Raw genomic sequence first — 9,155 nt, 5'->3', positions numbered from 1 at the left:
ATTAGGGTTTATTAGAAGAGTTCTAGGTTAATGTGATGAAAAGGTCAAAGAGAAACGTAATCTTTCGCTGGTTTGGCCTCATTGAGAATATGCTGCAAGTATATGCGATCCTCACGAAGTTGGATTAATTATCAAATTGGATTGCATGCAGCGTAGAGGAGCTAGATATGTAAAACGTTGTATTGATAAACTTATTCGCGTTAAAATATTAGAGCAGCTAGGCTGGATATCACTCGCGAAGCGAAGGTTAAATTATAGAAGAAATCTCTAGCATAATATGGAAGGACGTCTCTTTAGTATTGATGTGGAAATGTACGAGGGTCATCCGGAAAGTAGTACCCGTTCGTGCCGCATGAAGTGCTGACGACGCGAGTAGCCGCTGGACGAGTTCAGATAGCTTCAGTGGCTTGTCTGCCTTCTCTGAGCCAAGTTGCGTGACGCTAGCATTGCCTGTGTTGTTTCTGTGATTGTTTACAATGTTTAAAAAAATTGAGAACGCCGCCAGTTGTGAAGTGAGGGCAGTGATTAAATTCCTCAATGCAAGAAACGTTCGCCCATGTGATATTCATCGCCAATTAAAGGAGGTGTATGGAGACAATGTAATGGACGAGTCGTCTGTTCGGCGGTGGTGTCGCAACTTCAACATGGGGAGGGGGAACACACACGACGATGAGCGTTCGGGGAGACCGTCTGTCATTACAGACCAACTGGTGAGCTCAGTTGACGAATTCGTGAGGAACGATCGGCGCGTCACAATTGATGACATCTGTGAGCATTTTCCCAATGTTTCTCGAACAATTGTTCATGAAATTGTTAAACACCATCTGCATTATGCAAAAATTTGTGCAAGATGGGTCCCTCGCGTATCTCAATGAGCTGGCGGCGAAGGACTATGCAGCAGGAATACAGAAACTTGTCACACGTTATGACAAATGCCTTAATTTGCTTGGAGATTATGTTGAGAAGTAGTTTAAAGTATCCTCTTTCAAATAAAATTTTTTATGTTTGTTAATATTTACTTTTGTGTCTTTATTTCACGAACGGGTACTACTTTCCGGATGACCCTCGTATTATTACCCGCATCGGACTACGGTAGGATAGATCATGCCAATAAAATTAGCGAGATAAATTGGAGAATAGATGGATTTAAGCTTTAACTTTTTGCCTCGAACGATTAGGGATCAGAATAAAATTGTTCGACCGCGGTGCCATTTATTCATCAATACTAGCATACAGGATTACGTAATTCTTGCTCCCAGGCTGTAAAGTATGCGCCGACAGTCTTCGAAATGGCTGGGCGCCTCTTAGGTAAAAAACACGACTTTAACAATAAAGAAAGTATTTCCTCCACCGCTGAATAAATTTAGACCTCCTCGATAGATTAAAAGATGATAAACATGTAAGGATATTTGAAAGGTGGTAACCTTAACACTTTAAAAAACAGATTGAATGAAATAAAATTTTTTGAGTTAAAAATTAAATTAAGGTAATTAACCAAATGTCATCAATCATCTCTAGTTAAGAAAACAGTGCAGTGTCATCGAGGAAGTAAAGATTTTATTAACGTGGAAATAAGCCTGCAATGCCTATTTGAACCTCTCACCGGAAGAGAATGGCTTAATTCCTGGAGAACTCCGATGGAAAAGGCAATCACAAATATGCGGTCCTCTCAAAGTCCTTCGGGGAAACCTAAATATTGACCTAAGATGCACTGTGTTATGGTGCCGAGACATACTCCTCGCCTAGTTTTAAGTACAAAGTTTCACCGAAAATTACTAGCAATATTCCGACTTCAACTCTCCCGCTTTTGATACAAGTGTCACGATGAACTACGGTCGATCCGACTTTGGATTAGCAAGCCATAATGAAGCATATTAACTGTTTCCTTACACTCTAGTTGGTGGACAAAGGGCATGTGAGAGCGTAATGGTCTCCAAGTTCTCACATTCAGACCAATGTGCTCTCTCTTTTACTTGTATAAAACACTGTGAATTCTGATCTTGATAGAATTGTAATGGGCATAGCACAATTTTATTCATTCCGTTCTTCGTATCATACATTGGAATGTTCAGAAACGTTATGCTCGGTTTTTGAAGCGAATACTTTGGAGAACCAAGTGTAAGAATTTCGGAAAAAAGGAGTCCCACTTCCTTACCTTTCTTCTTTCAAAATATTCGTATTAACGTGACAAATGCCAATTGACTGGGAGTGAATAGGCCCCGGAAACCCGTTTTCACGAGCGCTCACCCTGCGGGATTCTCTCGCTTGCGGGTCTCCAGGCGCGGCAAACGCCCATGTGGATCGCAGGCCGAATGGTATGGCCGTACGCAGACAGCAAATCCCTTATATAGCTGGGAAGTATCCGTTTCTCACTTGGAGTTAGCTTTCGGGTATGTCTCCCCGGCTTTTTGGTCGCCTCTTGCGACAGGCGGGGAGAATTGCTTCGGGAGAATTCTCAATCACCCTACCCGTATGGGGGTAGGGGGACTGAGACCAACCAAAGAGATGATAGTCATCGCGAATGAGGAGTTGAATGCTACCCAAGGATATCCCAGTACACTCCACAGTCCGTCGGATGGGACGCAGTTGACTCATCGCACTTCCGAGGTGGGATTGGCAATGCTGCTTCACCTGGGTCTCAACCCTCCCTCCCCCTCAGAGGAGAGTGGGCGGGAGGGCAACCTCTGCCTCCTTTTACATTGTCCCGATTCCCTTTCACTCTCCCTGCGCATAATCTCCCACCCCATAAACCCCCCTAGCCTCCGCAGCATTCCCCCCATCACTTACCGACGGGCATTTGGTTTCGCCAGTTCGCTTTGAGAGCCGGGATGAGCCAGGCGTTCGAAGCGGATGGACACATCGGTATCACGGAGTTCGTGGTTCCCGCGAGGGCATATCGTGGAAGTACTCCGGAGAAGACTAAGCGGCCGAAATCAGCTCTATATCATTGATAAGTGGCGATTTCACTCAAGCCCCCCTGCAAACATACAGTGGTAGATCTCTTCATAAACGTGTTCAGTGTAACAAGTTTCTAATTGTCAGGCTTCGATTATCTAGACCTAAGGGCCTCTTTGCAAAGTTGACCGCTACATGTTGGTACGTATGTAGTCAGCCTACAAAAATTATTTTGAAATGTGCTTTCTCTTGCTGGCATCTGTATAAATGTACATACACTGAGCAAACGGTTGAAGCACTCCGTAAATCCGATCTTCAGCTTGGCTCAATTGTCGTTGGTTATTGCCGTGGGATGTATTAATGATGGTCCCGTTATTATCATCTCTGGGGATCGGGATGTTGCGGTGGGTTAAGTACTGGCTTCCCATTCACAAGGTCCTAGCTCGAATCCTAGAGATGGCAGGTATTTTTCTGTGGTGTCTCGATCCCTACGATGATGGTGCTGCCTACGTCGGGGTTTTCTCCACCCTTCCTCCTTTCTCATCTACCCCCAGTGACTCTAATGTCCTCGGCCTTCGGCCACCTCCCCTTAAATTACAAATATCAGGTTGCAATCACGGCCGCGGTAGCTTCCAAATCTTGTGTGCGCACACATTGAAATTTCGATTTGCGACGTCCATTCCTTCGTCATTTGTAGACGCTCCATAATTTAAAATCTGATTACATTCTGGTCTACCCCTCGCTTGGCATACGATTCTTAATAGGAAGGGACTGCAGATTCGATCGCGTGTTAAGTGGATAAAAATTAAACCTGAATTTTGTATGTTATTCCTTTGTACGCGACTGTGGCACCCTAATTAGCATTGCGCTCGCCAACCAAGCAGTTAGCCTGTGCGCTCTACCCCTGCGTCGGGTTTGTGAGCGGCTGCAATGGATTTCCCAGGAATCCCGGTAAGGAAAACAAAGCAACCGTCCCGGCGCGTTAGAGCTCAGTGAAATTAGCCACCAATTTCTTAATTTTGTCAGTCTAAAAATATCTATTTTGAAATTGCTTTAACTGCAGATGCGCTTCAGATGAGGTCACTCCTAGACTGATACATGTCAAGCTTGCCTAACCATTTCATCTAAGGCCTGCTGGAGGAAAATCACCTGAAAAAATGTCCACCTGCTGTCGAGAGGAGAAAATATGGGTAAAATCTTATAACTTAACGTTGCTCTGGCTCTGAGACAATTTATCAAACAGTTTCACTCACTTCCCAAGTGTTATAAGTACGATGAAGAATTATTTATATTTTGTCTTGGCTAGTAGAAATGGTGTAAACGTTGACACTGAAATAGAGTAGAGAATAAAAGATTACTATGCATTTTACACAAAACTTTAAATTTGTGAACACTAGTTTCAATTCAGTCATAATCCTTGGGTATCTTAAGATGACGCCTGTGTGTTTCAATTAGATATAGCGAATAAAAGTTTTGTGGGAAATGCATCACATTCTCCTCTCATTACAAAATAAATTTACCGGCAATCAAGCCTGATATTGAGTGTACTAAAGGGAAAAGTTTAGTCAAAACAGGTGACTGTAGGAATATACTATGGATGTTGGGTGGAATGAACGGAGATAGGATGAATGTGGAACGGACGGATTTATTGTAGGGTGTGGTGTCAGATATTCTTTTTTGGCAAGGTTGATAAGTGGTGGCTGTAGTTCAGTGTTTTTCCAATAGAAACTCGAAACTTTCTTTACCGATGAACTGATGTATTCATTACAAGATAGTTTTATGATTTAAGGAATATTAGTTAAAACTGTTTAGCCTTTTATTGTATAATATATTACCTAATTAAAAAAATCATTTGGCAATGAAAACTTACTTACAAAATATGGAAACAATGTGTGGTGGTAGTTGGAGGTGCAATTACAGATTCAAATTAATTTTTTTGAGAGTAGAGTAGCCCATGTTGAAAGCAATATCTGCGGAAAAAAATCCAAAAAGTAACCAAAGAAGCCCAATTTGTAATCATCACAATGTATCAGGATTGTTGATATCTTATTATTGAAGTCATTTTTCAAATTTCATCATTAAATGAACCTAATCTTCTGTGGGAAATTTAGTATGCAATTATTTTTTCTGGTAGGTGGTGTAGTTAAGGGATTAGATATTTGTTTAACTCTGAAGGGTCAGGCCTGATTCTTGGTGACTTTGGAAAATTCCCAGCTTCACCGTAATTCTATCATTTTTAGGGTGCTCAACATGCAAACCACAAGCAGCCCAAGAAAATGAACTGCCTTATCTCAGTTCCTTAATTTAGACATGATGCCCTAATTTGCCAAACATATTTGCAATGGGTATGAGGTATTCTGTCAAACTTCTGAATCTCGCATGCCTTAGGCCTAGGTTAGTTTGATTTTCAAATTGTTTTCAAATTTGACTAGTACAGTTTATGGAAAGTACAAGAAAGAAAAGTTCAGTTAATGGATTTGGGTGAAACCAAAGTACATACTAAGCTTATGCTTACTGGGATGTTATTTTAATTTTATCCCACAACATTAAGAAACTCATAGGTTGGTGTTGACATTCCTCACCTAGTAATAAGCTGAATTTTTTGACATTCACTATTGAACAGGGTAATAATGTGTGCCAGTTCCTTTTCTTGTGCCACTTTGTGGTTTCCCAGGAAGATTTGGTACCCAAAAAATCCCACAGCATGGATGAAGGGCAGAGGGTGTCAAGAGGCATCACTTTGAATCAAATCCAAGCCCCCAGGGCAATAAACCAAGACTCAACCCATTGGACTACCACGCCCCCTACTTAGTTTGTGTAATATATTTTTAAATTAGTCAAGTTAAACCAAACTAAAATTATTTCAGTAAAATCAGAATTACTTTTAATTCCTCACCTTAATTTAACAAAAGTATTTTTACCCACAGTAAATGTTATGTCAAGAACTTGATCAATTTCTCTAGGAGATAAATGAATCAATATGAAAGCTAATGAAAATTTTTATTCTATATAATGTGAAAGTATCATGTTAAAGGTGCTTCTATCATTCTTTCATCTTTTATTTGTATTGAAAAAATATTTCAATAAGAATCACGGTTTGTGAGATGGATTAATAATTAATATGCCAATTTTTGCCTAGTTCTTCCTTATAAAATGCATTTTGACAAAATATCAAGAGTAAAATAAATGAAATCACTAAAGGTTACTCCATCAAGTAAAGTTTTAACACTTTCATTTTAGGTGAAACTATCAGTCTCAGCATACTTATGTACTAGTTTTGCAAAAAGACAGGTACTTGTATTTAATTGTGCAATATTGCAGTAGGATATTCATTTGTCTCAACAAGAAATAATTATTTATACATTCAATCCCAAGGTTTTAGGTCTACTGTTTAATAAACTGGTGCATGGAATATTGATGTTAATAATGTGTCCTGAACTGCACACTGTGATGTATGCTATTTGACTCCTGCATAAGTCTCTAGAGATATTAAAACTAATGTATCATTCTACTTATATCACCAGGGGAATCAAATGGAAGTGTGTTCTGGGGATCATCTGTATGCATATTGTACAGTTATCTTCAACCATATAGGCCCTTATTTAAAAATTTTAAATTTTCTCACAATTCCTTCTATGTAATATATATTTGCCATGTCTATCTTAATCGTAAATATTTTTGTATTCATATTCTCATATTCAACTAGAAATCCTAACATCCACACAATTTATCATAAATCAGCAATTTCATATAAAACCCCATTCGTAATGGGTGTAATAATTTATAACAGAATACCAAACTCATTGTAAATGAGTGGTAAAATATGTGGCTTCCAATTGAAACTCTGGAAATTGCTTCTAATGAAGTTATTTTCCATTGAATATATTTTTAAATAACAAATAATTGTAATGCTTGTCTTTGCATTTCCAGGATTTCCATCCACGTTGGTTGTCTTTTGGTGATGACAGTTTTGCTGGCCATCCTGCCTGCGTCTTCAGGTCAAGGTATTTTTCGAAGCTTTCTTGTCCAAGACAAAGAAATATCAACATGGACGATGAATATATATTAAAGAGTACGTGTGAAAGGATTATCCCATCAGAGCACGGTACTTGAATACCAAATACTGTTACGTCTCTTTGCAGGAAATACTCTCGGCAAAGGCTCTAGATTCTAGACTGTACAATAAAACGTTCCAAGGCTGTGGTCACCCTTGTTCACAATGAGACCTAATGAAATGGCCCACATCACCATCCCCCTAAAGCCTTGTATCAAATTTAAGGGCAGCTACCCCCACTCACCCCGTTTGGAAGGGCAGCCTACTCACTTGGGACTCGGCTTGAACCGCACTGTCGTTGCATTTTCATTGGTCGAATGTATCCGCACTCATAGAAATCACTCCCACCCATCCATTCATATCCCCTCCCACCTGTGAAGCCATTGGGTAGGTCAACGTGAAAGACTCCAGCCCAACAAACTTATCCCCCCCTCCTACACTCATTTCACCATTCCAATGCACTCATTGGCCTGGTCATCTAGAGTGGATGAGTTTTTCCCCTCTTTCATTCTTGTCTCCTCCTCTGTCATCCTAACACTCCTCCCTCACATCCCCTCTCTGTCTCAGGCAGGCCTCATAGTCTCCCATTACACTTCCTTTCTCTCCGCCATTTCCCATGCCAGCTCTTCATTCCTGTCATTCCTCCATCTCGCCATTTTGCCTGAATTGCTTTCTTCTGTTCCTTGCAGCCTTCCTTCTCTCGAGCAGGGTGTGAGTGGAGCTCTCTGGAAGCATTCTGTTCGTGGCTGCAGAGGGAGGACAAGGAGTGAATGTTGGAGTGAGGGAAGATTGAGCTGTTCCAGTGGGTCAATGGAATTACTGGACACTGCTCCGCATATTCCAGGTGGGCTAGAATGACTTCCACCAACTCTCACTGTTGAGTGATATCTTAGTAATCGATCTAAGGGGATTTTTTGAAAGAGGACTATGAATGTACAGCTCACAATGAACTCTTATCCCACGTGAAACTCTAAGAATCCAGGGAATGGTAACATTCAAATCATATCTTTGCCATATAATATAGTTTTCCTCAATTTATGAATACCAGATAATATTCCTATTTTAATTTCAGATTTCACCAAATATATTGACCAAGATTTCATTCCAGGGACCACTTAAGAGTATGTACAATTTTGATTTTCTAGACTAGCAGCTGGCATCATTCTATTAGGAATGTAAATGTAATACATGTAACAAATGTTTGGAGCAGTTACTTGGCAAGGAAAGATCCAGGCAGATAAGTTGCTCATTCTTGTCTCCTTTCATGTCCTTAAGTTAAAATTTGTTCTAAGTGAAGATAATTACTTGTATTAGAGTTAAATATGTCATTTAAACCTGATGCCATGTAATTGTGACCTGGTAAAAATTTTGTAACTTATGGAAATAGTTACATAATATCAAACTTTTTAGAATGTTTTTGCATTCTTAGTTACTAGCCAAATAACATGACTTCAACGAAGGAGATCAGGTCTGTATGGCAGCTATAAAAGGCAAAATTAAAGTTTTAATGGTATATTTATTTTATAAAGGTATTAAACAATTTAGAGAAAAAAATCCAATACTCCCTAATCCTACCCATTATATCAATCTTCATTCAAAAATCTTATTTTTCTTACTCAATTTAGTCTTATTTCTATCTTGGCTGAATTCATTTAACCATCCGCCATCCAGTTGTGATGCCATGTACAGAAAATGTAAAATTAATAATAGTTAAACCACACAGATCCACAACTAGATTTTTTAACCAAAATTTCCTAGTTCCGTAACTTATTGTTGAATTTTTTCTTCATTGCCTTGGCCCCCAAACTGTTCATGGTTGAATGATACCTTTTTTAAATCACAAACTCTCCCATGCTCTCACCCCTCCCATCATTGTACTTTTCTAAATTTGTACTTCCTATCTAGAAAAAATATTGATGGACCTTAACTCTTATCCCAAGCCTTGAATGGACTATTCTTTGGAAGAAACTGTTTTTTGATGTCTGCAGCATCTCCTATTCATCATCAGCATAACTGTGGTGTCACCATTTGCGTGCTCCTAACTAAAAGGAGCCATGCTCTGATGTGTGCTCGACCACATGAGGTCTGCTGAGGCAGAAGAGGGAATAGAAAAGAGAGAAAGATTCATCCTGTAAGTAGTGATGTACGCTCTTTTAAATTTTTATATATATATATTATCCCTTCTGAGAAAATTTGGACATATTTG

This window comes from Hetaerina americana, unplaced genomic scaffold, assembly GCF_022747635.1.
Source record: "Hetaerina americana unplaced genomic scaffold, ioHetAmer1.1.p SCAF_9, whole genome shotgun sequence".
Classification (NCBI taxonomy): domain Eukaryota; kingdom Metazoa; phylum Arthropoda; class Insecta; order Odonata; family Calopterygidae; genus Hetaerina; species Hetaerina americana.
The sequence above is the reverse complement of the archived record's forward strand: the minus strand, read 5'-3'. Positions refer to the sequence as shown.